Genomic DNA, 14327 nt, shown 5'->3' on the forward strand with positions numbered 1-14327 from the left:
TTGGTGTTTGTGTCCTGGTGAGGGGAGGTCAGCAGCTTCACCCCCATTCATCAGTACCCCCTGAATCTTTCCACTTTATGAAACTGGCTTCATAGTGTCTACACAGCTCACCCCTCACTGCCCTCAGATCCCTCATCACACTCAGAAACCATAGTGTAGCATGTCTTGTCTGATCTCCTCCTCTAAAAGACTCTGTGCCTTCACATTCTGACCTTTCTCTGCTCTGTTTCCTCTGAAGTGCTTGTCAACCCCTGGGCCCACCTTCTAGATGTCCTTGCTGCTCTATCTTCCTGCCAAATAGTAGCAGGGCTTTGTGAGGAGGACTAGTTTGATTTGGTTCAAACCTCTCTACCTTGAACAGACTCAGATACCTGTGAGCAAATGAGTGTCCCAGAGCCTGGGGTTTATTTGCAGATTTCTCAGGGTCCTACATAATGATGTTGTTTACTTGCCACTTTGAGTTTTACTTGGAGAGTCACCCTGATGGAGTTGTCAGCTTGAGTCTTCAGGATACAGTGGCCAGTGCTGATAAATCTACAATGGGGAACAACTGAGTTTTTCCTCCCCACTTCCCAATTCCCATCCACTGTGAGCTTCCTGATGGTCTCAGGCTTCAAGCAGAGCCAGATGTCATTTCTCAGGCTCCTTCCCTCTCCCAGAAGACCCCATCCAGTCTGTGAACTCCCCAACTCTCTACTCCAGAGGAAAGTCTCCTCACCTGTGAGCAGGAGTCCCCTCCAGGAGACCTGTCCTTTGTGGAGAAGGGCTGAGGTGAGCTCCATGGTCTCTATTATGGCCTAGGCTCTTCCTCTGTAGAGGAGGTTTGACTCTCAGGCTGCTGCCAAGCTTGGCTCCTGTGGTGTCTGCTCTGATTTTATTCCCAGACCTCAGCCTCCTCCCAGAGGAGGGCACTTCCTGTAGTCAGATGGGCTGGGGGTGGAGTCTGTGTGTGTGCATTGCTCTGTTCTTCTGTGAGTGCTGCCTCCCATCCTTCTGTTCCTTTGTTGTTCAGTGTTCTAGAACATACTTTGAGCCAAAAGGCTGAGAAATGTCCTGTGTCCCAAGAAAACAGCAGCTCACCCCAGGGCCTTGTCCCTGAACTCCCTATAGCCAAGTGTGTATAACCTTGAGACCCCAAAACCTAGCAGAGCCCAGTCTGCCCTGTGATCTCAATGCTCAGGGAAGGTGGGATTTATTCCCAGCAGGGAGTGGCAGTCTGCTCTAGGGGCAGGAAAAGGTCCAGCTGTGTGATGCCTGTGGAGGGCCCAGACCTGTCATCACTAGTGTCACCAGTCAGGTGCCTGATGAAGGAATACATGTTATCTCAGGGGTTCATATTCTGCTCTGCAGAAGGAGGTGACCTGTGTGTCCTAGGAAGAGGACCCTGTGCTCCGGATTCTTATGGAGGGCTCCAGGGAGACTCCTCCACCCCCCAGATTCCTTCGCTGGCTGAATGTGATTCAGGTCTGCCTATGCCCTCCCTGAACTTCTGGGTTGTCTTTGCTCTCCTTGGTGATTGCCCTGTGATCTTCCTGTCTTTCCTCATGGATGATAAGAGAAGGGAGGGGACTAAATAGGGTCTCCTTGCAGAGTGGGGTCTCAGTGACAAAGAAAACGATTATGTGAGGGAGCCTAGGTCTGTTGGACCTGGGTTGGAAACAAGGCTGCAAGATAGGGTCACACCTCAAGGAGTTTTCCCTGTTGATTATGTGTTTTATTGTCGCCCCCTGTTGTTCATGAGGAGACCTGCAGCTCATGTTAGGGCTACTGCAAGGATGGTAGCCAAGCTCCAAATGCTGGAATGAAGCTGAGCACCAAGTTACCTGAAGGTCCCAGTGAGCAGCAGCCTTTGAAGATCTAGGTAGATTTTTGCTGGAGACCATAATAGCTGAGGTAATCACTGCCATTTTGATCTGCAGTTCGAGGAGGACTGATGATGTTGAGCCCACTTTCCTATGTGTTTTTATTAATATTTTTTGTATATGTTGTTCAGGACAGGAATATCCAAGTCCTTTGCAAACTCTAAAATCATTTTATTCCAACTTTAAATTTTAAAGCAAAGTACATTCATTCACTAACAATAAGACATTCTAGACTTACAACATAAAATGAAAACTAAACCAAACACTGCAAACTTTTCAGTGTTGCTAATTCCTGGTGTGTTAGTCTTGGGGATTCAGGGGCAGTATGTTGGCATTTCCTGGAATTTTCAAAAATTCCCCAATTATGATGATTTAAACATACTTTGGAAACTTTTACTCACTGGATTTCCTGTTTAAAGAATAACGCACCCTAAGTTGGTAGCACTTAAGAACTGCAGTGTACAGGGACATTTAAAAGATGAAAAACATAACTTCAAATTTGGGCTCCCAGTAAGGTGACAGCACAGAGTTACTGGTGGATATTGCTTGTTAAAAACCTGTTTTACATCAAAACCTTGTTCCATGTTGAGAGAACAAGCATTCAGAGGACCCACACAATGTACAGCATGTATGTGAACTCACTAGGGAGTGTTTTGTCTCTGTAAAATTACCCTTTCATATTCTTCTTCTTATATGTTGTACTGTACCTCTACATATTTAACTACATATGTACATGCATACATTATATAGGCTAGGATCCACACACAAGAAAGAACACGTAGTTTTTCCTCTGAGTTTGGGTGATCTTATTTAACAGTATATATTCTAAGTCTATCCACTTTCCTGTAAAATTTGTGATTTCATTTTTTCTAGGGATGAATAATATTTCATTTGCTATATACACTACACTTGCATTAGGCATTCATCTGTGATGGGCATCTAGATTGGTTCATCTCCTTGCTATATTGAATAGACCAGCAGCAATCATGGGGTGCCAATATCTCTATGGTAGGGTACAGGATCTCTGGGTATATGCCCAGTAAAATAGCTGAGTTGTGTGATATTTCAAAGGGACTTCCACAAGCTCTAGATAATGACTGTATTAATTTTCACACCCAGCAGCAGTTAATATGTGTTCCTCCTTCTCCACATCCTCTGCCACATTTGTTGTCAGTTATTTTGATTATAGCCAATCTACCTGGGGTGAGCTGGTATCTCACAACATATTTAATTTGCATTTCCCTGATGACTAGGGATCATTTTTTCCTGAGTTGTATCAGTTATTTATTCTGAACACAAAAGCTGTACCATATAGACGAATTACAAATATGTTTTTTCGTGTCATTTCAGTTTGTGGTTTTAATTCATAAACTTACTGTCTTAGGGTTACTATTGTTGTGATGAAAAAAACATGATTAAAAGGAATTTGGGGGAAGAAATCGGGTATTTATCTTACACTTCCATATCACAGGAACTCAAACAGGGCAGGAGCCTGGAGGCAGGAGCTGATGCAGAGGCCCTGGAGGAGTGCTGCTTATTGGATTGCTACTCATGGCTTACTCAGGCTGATTTCCTTTAGAACAAAGAGCCACCAGCCCAGGAATGGGTCCACCAACAATGGGCTTGTCCCTCCCCCATCAAGCACTAATTAAGAAAATGCTCTTCAGGCTTGCATACAGCCCAACCTTTTTTTGGTGTTGTTATTTTTTTCATTTATTTTACATACCAACCACAGTTTTCCCTCCTTCCTCACTTCCTATTCCCTCCCCCACCTTCCATCCTCCCTCCCATCCATCCCCTCCTCTTCCATTCAGAAATGGACAGGACTCCCATGGCAGTCAACAAAGCATTACATATCAAGTTGAGGCAGGACTTAGTTCCTCTCCCTGCATCAAGCTTCACAAGGCATCCTAGCATGGGGAATATGTTCCAAAAAGCCAGCTGAAGCACCAGGAATGCATGATCCCACTGCTAGAGGCCCCACAAACAGACAGAGCTACACAACTGTCACCCACATGCAGAGGTCCTGGGTTGGTCCCATGAAGGCCCCCTAGCTGTTGGTCCAGAGTCTGTGAGCTCACTAGCTTGTTTCAGTTGTCTCTGTGGGTTTCCACATCATGATCCTGACCTCCCCTGCTCTTACAATCCCTCCTCCCTGTCTTCAACTGGACTCCTGAAGCTTGGACTGGCCATTGACTGTAGATCTCTGTGTCTCTCTTCATCATTTACTGGATGCAGGCTTCCTGATGACAACTTGGATATTCACCACTCTGGTTACAGGAGAAGGCCATTTCAGGCCCCCTCTCCACTATTGCTAGTGTCTTAGCTGGGGTCATCTTTGTGGATTCCTGGGAGTTTCCCTTGCACCAGGTTTCTCTATAACCCCTAATTGGTCCATTTATCAAGATATCTCTTTCATTACTCTCCCCCTCCATCCCATCGCAGTTCAACCACTCATGCTCCCATCCGCCCATCCATTTCCTTCTTTTCCCCCATCCCCATTCCCAGTTTACCCAGGAGATCTCATGCATTTCCCCTTCCCAGGGAAATCCATGTGTCCCTCTTATGGTCCTTTTTGTTATCTAGCTTCTCTGGGGCTGTAGATTGTAGCCTGGTTATCCTGTGCTTTACATCTAATATCCACTTATGAGTGAGTACATACCATGTTTGTTTTGCAGGGTCTGGGATAATTCACTCAGGATGATTTATTTTCTATATACATTTGCCTACAAATGTCATGATGTCATTTTTTATTACTGTTGAGTACTTCATTGTGTAAATGCACCACATTTTCTTTATACATTCTTTGGTTGAGGGGCATCAAGGTTGTTTCCAGGTTATGGCTCTCACAAAAAAAATGCTTCTATTGAACATAGTTGAGCAAGTGTCCTTGTGGCATGATGATTGAGCTTCCTCTTGGTATGTTCAAAATTGGTATATCTGGGTGTTTAGGGAGATTGATTCCCATGTTTCTGAGAAACTCTCATACTGATTTCCAAAGTGGTTGTACAATTTTGCACTCCTACCAGCAGTGGAGGAGTGTTCACCTTACTCCACATCCTTTCAAATATGGGCTGTCACCAGTGTTTTTGATTTTCGTCATTCGGAGAGGTGGAAGATGGTATCTCAGAGTTGTTTTGATTGGCATTCCCTGATGGTTAAGGATGTTGAACATTTCCTTAAGTGTTTCTTGGCTATTTGAGATTCTTCTGTTGAAAATTCTGTGTTTAGATCTGTACCCCATTTTTAAATTGGATTAATTGGGTTTTGAGGTCTAGTTTCTTTAGTTCTTTATATATTTTGGAGATCAGCCCTATGTAAGATGTGGGGCTAGTGAAGATCTTTTCACATTCTCTAGGCTGTCGTTTTGTCTTATTGACCATGTGCTTTGCCTTACAGAAGCTTTTCAGTTTCAGTGTATCCCATTTATTAATTGTCAATCTCAGAATCTGTACTACCTGTCTTATATTCAGGGTGTTTTCTTCTATGCCAATGCATTCAAGGCTACTTCCCACTTTCGATTCGATTAAGTTCAGTGTCACTGGATTTATGTAGAGGTCGTTGATCGACTTGGATGTGCAGGGAGATAGATATAGACCTATTTCCATTCTTCTACATGTGAATATCCAGTTATGTCAGCATTGTTTGTTGAGATGTACAGCCAGATCTTATGGAGGCATTTTCACAACTGGTGTTACCTCTTCTCACATGACTTTTAAGTTGACGTAAAATTATACAGCACACATACTAAATCTTACTAAACTAAAGGTCAATACTCATCGCAAAATCAACTTTAGCACTTTATATGAAATTCTTCTAGAATTTAAAAGCAAATTAAATTTTCACATTTGAAAATCTTTTAAAATAATTTTATGTCCTTTAAAAAATTAAAAAAAAAATTGTCTCCTTTTGCTTCTCAGAAAGCCTAAGGAATTAAACCAGTTCTCTATTCTTTTTTTTTCTTTTTCAAGATTTCAAAGAAAGAGTTGAGAGAGTTCATTTTATGTCCTAAGTATCTTTCTTTTTCTTCAAAGAGTGAAGAGAATTGCAGACTTGCTTTAAAGCATGTTTACAATTCATTATTTGATACAAGCCCATATATACATACATATAAATGTATCTTGGTCATATACAATCCCATTACTCTCTCATCACTTCCCAATCTTGCTGAACTCTTATTCCTAAAATGCTCCCCTCCTACATGTTTCATGTATGCATATGTAATTTATTATATGTGTGTGTGCGTGTATGTGTGTGTGTGAGTGGGTGTGAATGAGTGTGGGTGTGCACCACAGTGTGCAGAGGTCAAATGGTAACTTTTAGGAGTTGGTCCTCTCTTTCCATTCTTACATGAATTCTTGAGGTTAATCTCAGGTCATCAGGCCTGTGCAGCAAGTGCTTTTAGTAGGCATCCATCTCACTGGGCCTCCATCTTTGTCTATGTGTTCAACACTGTGTTATTTAGGGTTTCTTACATGAGCACGGATGGTGAGGTGGTTAATTTCCACACACACTGATCAAGAGACACCTGTGCAGTTCCTATAGTATAGGAAATTAAGCACTGCAGAAAATAATTTCCCATCCCTCAGTGGCCACTAATTGCCAATGGGTTCTGAAGAAAGGGTGTGGCCTCTTGAGCCACTATCTGGTCCATTCCAGAAAGTCCTTGCTGCTGCAGATTCCTTGACATTTCTTCCTTCAGCAGTTTCCAGGTTTCAGGTTCACATGGATTTTTGTATGAATGACAAATAGGGACCTAGTTCTGTTCTTCTATTCAGTTTCCCAATGAACACTTGTCAAATTGGTTGTCTTTACTTGGATGTATTTTTTGGCAATGTGTTTTTGGTCACAGGTCAGCTGTAGCTGCTCAGTTTATCTCTAGGTCCTTTGTTCTGATGCACTGGTTTGAATGTCTATGTCTTACAAGTAACTATACCATGTTGTTAGGTTTGCTGTTAGGGATATTTGACATGGAGCATGGTGATTCCTCCAGCATTCCTCTTTCTGCTCAGGGTCACCTTGGCCATTTGGGGTCTCGTTTGCTTCTGTGAGAATGTAGTGTTTTCTATTTCTCTTCACAGAAACATTTTTGGAATTTTGATCCCCATTTGGTACTGATATTTAGATCACCTTTGGTAATATAGATATTTTCACAGCATTAATTCTGCCAACCTGTGCACCTGGAATTCTTTTTTATCTGGTGTTTTTATTTAGGTCCTTTCTTTGGTATTGTATTTTTTAAAATTTAACTTAATATTAATATATATATATGTATGTATGTATTGTGTTTGCTTGTATGTATAAGTGCACACATGTGTTTCTGCAAGCCATGGTGCACATGTGGAGGACAGAGGATAATTTTGGAAGCCAGCTCTCCTCTTTCAGCCCAGGTTGCCAGGTTTGGGTGGCAGGGCTTTGACTCTCCATGCCACCTCTCCAGCTGTGCTGTTATGTTTTGATTTAAGTCTCCCACATTGTTGCTCAAGTTACTCTTATTTTTATTTATTAGTTTTTAATTATTTTTAGATATTTTGCTTATTTATTAAGCTATTATATGTGGGATTGTTGCCCTGATATCTTTAAAGTGTGTCCAATTATGTTTTTGTCTTTCAAGATTATTTTTATACTCTATTTTGTCTTTTTAAAACTGTACTTCTACTGAGCAGTGGTGGCACACGCCTTTAATCCCAGCAATCGGGAGGCAGAGTCAGGCGGATCTCTGTGAGTTCGAGGCCAGCCTGGGCTACCAAGTGAGTTCCAGGAAAAGGTGCAAAGCTACACAGAGAAACCCTGTCTTGAAAAACCAAAAACCAAAAAAAAAAAAACCCTGTACTTCTGCAGTTTTTAATGGAGGGCATCTGTCCAAGGCCAGGAGCATTTTAGAGGCTATGCTATCTTTGGTCTTTTGTGCAGGGGTCCTGGGGTATCCAGACTGCCTTCCATTAAGGAATCCAGGTCCTTGAACACCTGTTCCCTGTGAAGGAGATGTGGGTTCCAGGCTGAGAGCAGCATGTGCTTTGGCAGTTTCACATATTGGTCTTTCTGCATCACTGCCACATGTTTCTCCCAGCAGCTGCATCTCTACAGGCCTTGGGCTATGTGAAGAGATGCTCTGGCAGATTTATGACCTCTGTTGGGCAGCAGGACTGGGCAGGGTGAGTACACTTGGACATGCTGTGCCTGGAGCCCTGGCTCAGGAGACATCCTTCAGGAAGGATGGCCTGTGTGCTTTTCTTTGGCTGTGGACTGGAGAGAGCTGGCAGTCCTGGTGTTCCACGTGCTCTCTCAGCTCTCCAGCTGAGAATTTGGCCCTGAGTTGGTGCTGTCCCTGCAGAAGGCTGAGGTAGACAAGGATGGCCATAGGCAGGTCTCACCTACCCCAGACAGATGTGGACAAACTGGGGAGGAAATGAGTCAGTCTGTCTCTGTCTTGCCCATGGCAGTGGTATAGGTTACAGAAAAGCTGTAACAATGCCAGGAGCCATGTGTGTGGAGCTGGGCATCAGTCACTGCAGCTGGATGCTGGACAGTTTTCTCCTCCCCAGAGCTCTGGCACTAACAGTGTCACTCCCTCCATGTGGCAGTTCTCACAGAGACATAATGCCAAACAACTCTAAGGTGCAGACAGTCCCACAAGAGTGACCATGCCGAAGTATCCACAGGGACAGTTTTGCTGAGAGAACCAGCTTTCTGCAAGTCAGAGAAAGGAGAGAGGAGGTGTTTCTTTGGTGATAGTGCATTAACACCCAGGAGATATTATCTGAGGGGTCAAAGCTTAATTCTTCACTTCAGTTTTCTCTTTCTGCTGCTTCTTTTCTTCCTGTGTTATATTCTTCTTCCCTGCTGTTTCCTTCTTCCTCCCTGATGTTTCCTTCTTCCCTGATGTTTCCTTCTGCTTCGCTCTGTTTCCCTTCTATGTTCCTTATTTTTCCCTTATCACTTTTATACCTTCTAAGACAAAAATTTCTAAACAAGAAAAGATTACCTGAGAATCACTAGTTATATATTTTCCAAAAACAAATGAAAATCTTTACACATAGAGAAATCACAGTATGATAGCAAGTTACATGTTTTCCTTAAAGCCCACAAGCAGTTAAACATTTTGTTATGTTAATTTTCCCTCCATAACATCTTTACCCCAAAGCAATCACTATTTTATAATTGGTTAACAAAGTTTTAAGGAAGCCATGTATATTTCAGCCTGTTCCCTTTGTATTGGCAGGAAGCTGCTTGCGATTTCAGTGTAGCAGATACCTACAAACTTCATCTCTGTGTCCAGCTAACTGTCCATCTTTGTTTACATACAATAGGGGCATTTAATTTGTTTTCACAACTTTGCTTTTTCAAGCTGCATCCCAGGGCCTGTGATTAATTCTGTAAGCTACATGACCAAGGAACTCAGGCCTAACCTTGGGTGGTAGGGACATACTTGCCTTCTTTAATCATCAGACTGTTTTCCAACAGGCAGGATCCATGGGTCTATAATGCATGAGACTTCCTTGTTTTCAGGTTCCCTCCTCTGCAAATCCCACATCTAACCAAGGGGAATGTGACTTCTAGCCTATTTTTGTCTTTTTTTGGTGTCTCTTATGGGATCAATTGGCAGAATAACCCAAACTACTTCCCTAATCATCTTCACTACCTGTCTTAGTCACCTGTATCTTTTAGGCTGGCTCAGCAAGTTCAGTCAAATCATTGATCTAACTAAGCATCCTTGCTCTTACAAAAATCATCTTCTTTATGACCTCAAAGTAAAATGCCCAGTGGGGAGTGGAATTTTCCCAAGAAACACTCACGCTATTGTTGGAGAATATTACTTTAAGGTGTGTTACTTTTGTTTATATTGCATTTGTTTAACTCTGTGAAGCTGTGCTACTTTGACTTGTTTAAAACACCTGATGATATAATAAAGAGCTGAACCGCCAATAGCAAGGCAGGAGAAAGGATGGGGGCAGGCAGAAGAAAAGATTAATAGAAGGAGAAAAAAGAGCAGGAGAGGAGAAAAGGGGCAGGGATGCTAGGGGACAACGAATAAGCCTCTCTGTGTGATTTATTTGGGAGCTGGGTGGCAGCCGGTCCCCAGGAGAGCGAAAACAAACAACAAAATTATGATGTTCCTATGTGGGCTAGAGTAAAAGAAAATCCAACAACACACTGTACTAGATACAGTGGGATCCTTTCACACAGTATTCACACCATGTCACATACAGCAGGAACACAGCAGCAGCAAGCAGGAGGAAGCTCAGAAGCAGCAAGGGGCATTCTGGAGACTATTCTACTCCCCGGTGCCTCTCCAGCCTTTAGCTTTGCTATTTGGGGAATCAAACTCCATAAGCTCCATTGCTGATGGCAGGTCCTCATGACCACTGACAACATTTGAACCCCACTGTGACCCCTCCAGTCTCCTGTGGGTCCTCCCTTCACATCAAGCTGCTTCTCCCCATTTCTTCCCATTACCTGACTGCTTTGCTCCTTCTGGCAGGAAGCATCCACTGGAGCAGCAATTCTCAACCTGTGGGTCTCAACCCCTTTGAGAGGGGTTATGAACTACCCACTGACAAAGGTTGCATATCAGATATCCTGCATATCAGATACTTACATTATGATTCACAACTGTAGCAAAATTATAGTTATTAAAATACTTCTGTGGTTGGGGGTTGACCACAGCATGAGGAACAATATTAAAGGGTTGCAGCATTAGGAAGGTTGAGAATCACTGCTCTAGAGGGCAGACATGCTCCTTTTTGAGATCATGTGACCCTGTCACCCCTAAGACAAGTGGGGCTGCTTTTACAGCCCCAATCTCAGTTCACACACAGGCCTGGAGTGAAATTACTGGTACAGTCGTGGCCAACAAGGGCCTCAAGTGGAAGGTGTGATGGCATGACCTGGTGATGGGGAACCGAGGCAGGACCCAGATCACTTAGAGGGGCAATGGTCTAGGCACAATGGCTAGACACTCAGAGCCCACATCTTCTGTCTGTAATTGTGAAGCTGTGCCCCCAAGGGCTCAGCCACTTCAAATCTATGTACATGGATCTTGAAGGGGATGCTGTGGAACATTCTAGACAGTATCTTAAACAGTGGGAGCAAAGTCTTCCCAAGGACTTGAAGTAGCGCCCTCACCTGGAAGATCAGAAAGGTGTGGCAGCCACAATGGGACAGATGCTATCTGGCCCAGAGGGTGCAGATGGCTTCTGGGTTTCAGGGTCACCCTAGGAATGGGGTTTAGTTCTGCACACTTCCCTCAGCACACCCTATTCTCAGTTGTCTATGAAAAGCTGGGTCTCCCACCACTGCCTTGAGGGCCGAGGAGTGAGATCTTCCCAGAGTCAGACAGTAGAGAATACAGGTGAGTGTTGGCAGGTGGAGCTGAGGAGCAACTGCAGGTCCTGGTGGTGAAGCACCTGGCTGATGGTCACCAGGAGGTGATGCTCAACTTGCTGGGTACTGTAGAGTAAGTCCATTGGCAGAGTGGCTCCTCTGAGAATTCAGCCTTGTGCTACAACATTAAGGAGCCCTGTCCTGCTAAATACTTCTGGTTAGGGCTTCCTGGCTTTATTCTGAGTTTCCAGGAACAATGTCCCCCAACAACTGTGGCCTCTTCATAAGTCACTTGTCCCCATCACACTGTGTGCTCATGTGGCCACCTACCTTTTCTAGAACATTCAGGTCTTCATAATGACTTTCCTTGAGCCCCTGTCCCTAGCAAGGTGACTGGCTGGCTGGATGCCAGTGTGGGACAAGCTGTTAGGTCCTGAGTCCTTGTGGTAGTTTGAATGTAATTGGTCCCTATAAGCTTATTGGGAGTGGCACTATTGGGAGGTGGGACTTTGTTGTAGTAGGTGTGGCCTTGTTGAAGGGATTATGTCACTGTGGGGGTGTACTTTGAGGTATCCTATGCTCAAGCCATGCCCAGTGTCTCAGACCACTTCCTGTTGCCTGTGGATCAAGATGTAGCAGCTCCTTCTCTAGTACCATGTCTGTCTGCACACCTCCATGCTCCCCTCCATGATGATAATAGACTAAAGGTCTGGAACTGTAAGCCACCACCTCAATGAAATGTTTTCCTTTATAAGAGTTGCTGTGGTCATGGTGTCTCTTAACAGCAACAGAAACTCTAACTAAGACAGAAGATGGTACCAGAACTGGAGTATTGTGATAGGCTGGAACGTACTTTTATTTCGAGTAATGTGGCATATGGGAGTTTGGATTAGGAAAGCAGTGGAATGCTTTAAATACTGCTTAATGGGCCAGACTAGTAGGGACATGGAAGACATTGGTGTTGAGTTATTTCAACTGTGGGGGCCTGGTCAAGAGATTTCAGAGGAGAAGAATACTAATATGTGGCCTAGAGATTGTTCTTATAATATTTTGGTGAAGAATATGGCTGCTTTTTGTCCTTGTCCAAAAAGTCTGCCTGAAGTGTTTTGGGTTCATTCCATTGGCAGAGGAAATCTCAAAACAGCCTAGTATAGACACAGTTGTGTGGTTATGACTGGCCACTCTTATAGAGATTTATAATGAGAAAGAGGAAGCTGAGCAAGGAAAAAATACAAAATGTACAATTTGAGGAGATAGAGCACCAGGAAGTGGAATGGAACTAATTCTTGTATTCAAGGAGATAAACAGATGAAGAAATGGAATACAGTGGGTGGTGGCCTCCGGGCAAGATCCTACCAAGCTAAGTTTCCTACTTTTGAAAAGAAATTAAAGAAAAGCTTAAATCAGGGTGTGGTGGTACATGCCTTTACTCCCAATACTGGGAAGGTATATGCAGGAAGCTCTCTGAGTTTGAAGCCAGCCTGGTCTACAGAGCCAGTTTCAGGAGAGCCATTCTTAGGCAGTGAAGGAAAAAAAACCCAGAAAATTGGTGGAGATGTAATTAAACAAGGGGGTCACTTTCCAGCCCCAGTGAACAGCAGAACATTGCTGTTTTGGCCATGTGGTTCTGGATTATGATTAGAAGAAATGGGGTATGGAATTTGCCTCCTTGACTAAGGAAAACCACTGAGGCTAGGCATGTGTCAGGGGTGTCCCTAAATGGAGAACCAGAGAGGCCATTGTGTGAAGCTGTGAAGGAGAAGCTTGTATTGCCTTGGAGACCCCAAGATGTGGGGGATTCCAGAGCCTTGGGATACCTGCTGTCAAGAGCTGCTAACAGGGAGTGGACACAGCCCAAGAGAGTAATGTGTTGTGGTCAATATAGGTGAAAGAAGTTGTAGATCTGAAGAGCAGTTTGAAGTAAGACCTGAAGATGCAGAGTTTGGAGTTTGCCCAGATAATTTTCAGACTTGCTTTGGTACAGTGTTTCTTCATTATGCTCCCTTCCCTATGCTTTGGAAGAGTAATGTATATCTTGTGTCATTATATGTTGGAAGCATGTGATTTTTATTATTTTTATTTTATAGGAGATTATAGTTGAGATTGCATGAAACTCAGAAGAAACTTTGAACTTTGTATTTTAAAGATTGTTGATCTGTGATAGACTATGGAGATTTTGAATTTGAACTAAATATATTTTACATTATGATATTGTTACAAGCATATGGGGGCCAGGAAGTGGGATGTGGTGGTTTGAATGTAATTGGCCCCCACAAGATCACAGAGAATGGCACTATTGGGAGGTGTGGTTTTGTTGGAGTAGATGTGGCCTTGTTGGAGAAATTGTGTCACTGTAGGAGCAGTCTTTGAGTTTTCCTATGCTCAAGCCATGCCCGGTGTCTCAGTTTAGTTCCTTTGCTTCCTGATCAAAATTGTAGAAATCTCAGCTGTGTCTCTAGCACCATGTCTGCCTGCATGCCACCATGTTCCACTGTGATGATAATGGACTGAATCTCTAAGCCATATGCCTTCCCATTAAATGTTTTCCTTTATAAGAGTTTCCGTGGTCATGGTGTCTCTTCACAACAATAGAAATCCTAAGACAGTCCTGATTATCAGTCATCCTCCAAGAGGTTAGCAGCACTGGGACAGGAATCAATGTCAGACATGCTGTGGCCGCAGATCAGCCCAGGGAATGCCTGAACTTGCTCAGTGAGAAGGTGGTGGCTTGTGTTGTGAGAACCTGAATTATAACGGGAAATGTGAGGTTGTTTTCTCTTATTTTAGATTTGCTTTTTTCCTCCCTGTCTCTCAGTCTGTCATTGTCTCTGTCTCTTTCTTCCTCTTCCTATTTATCTCTCTCTCCCCCCCCTCTCTCTTTCTCTCTCTCTCTCTCTCTCTCTCTCTCTCTCTCTCTCTCTATATATATATATATATATATATATATATATATATATATATATATATATATATATGAGTATGCCACATGTGTGTGGGGTTCCTACTGAAGCCAGCAGAGGGCATCATTGCCCCTGGATATGAAGCTTCAGGCAGCTGTGAACCTCCTGTTGTGTGTGCTGGGAACTGAACTCAGGTCTTCCAGAAGATCAGCAAGTGCTCTTAGTTTCTGAGAGTTTTTAA

The 14327-nt window shown here is 43.4% G+C and overlaps 1 protein-coding gene across 6 annotated transcripts in view; it reads right to left on the reverse strand.

Moving 5' to 3' along the window:
• Positions 1-14327, reverse strand: part of LOC102903511 (cell adhesion molecule CEACAM1-like) — a 179374-nt gene that overhangs the window by 111200 nt on the left and 53847 nt on the right. The window lies entirely within an intron of this gene.

Source organism: Peromyscus maniculatus, chromosome 1 (genome assembly GCF_049852395.1).
Source record: "Peromyscus maniculatus bairdii isolate BWxNUB_F1_BW_parent chromosome 1, HU_Pman_BW_mat_3.1, whole genome shotgun sequence".
Classification (NCBI taxonomy): Eukaryota; Metazoa; Chordata; class Mammalia; order Rodentia; family Cricetidae; genus Peromyscus; species Peromyscus maniculatus.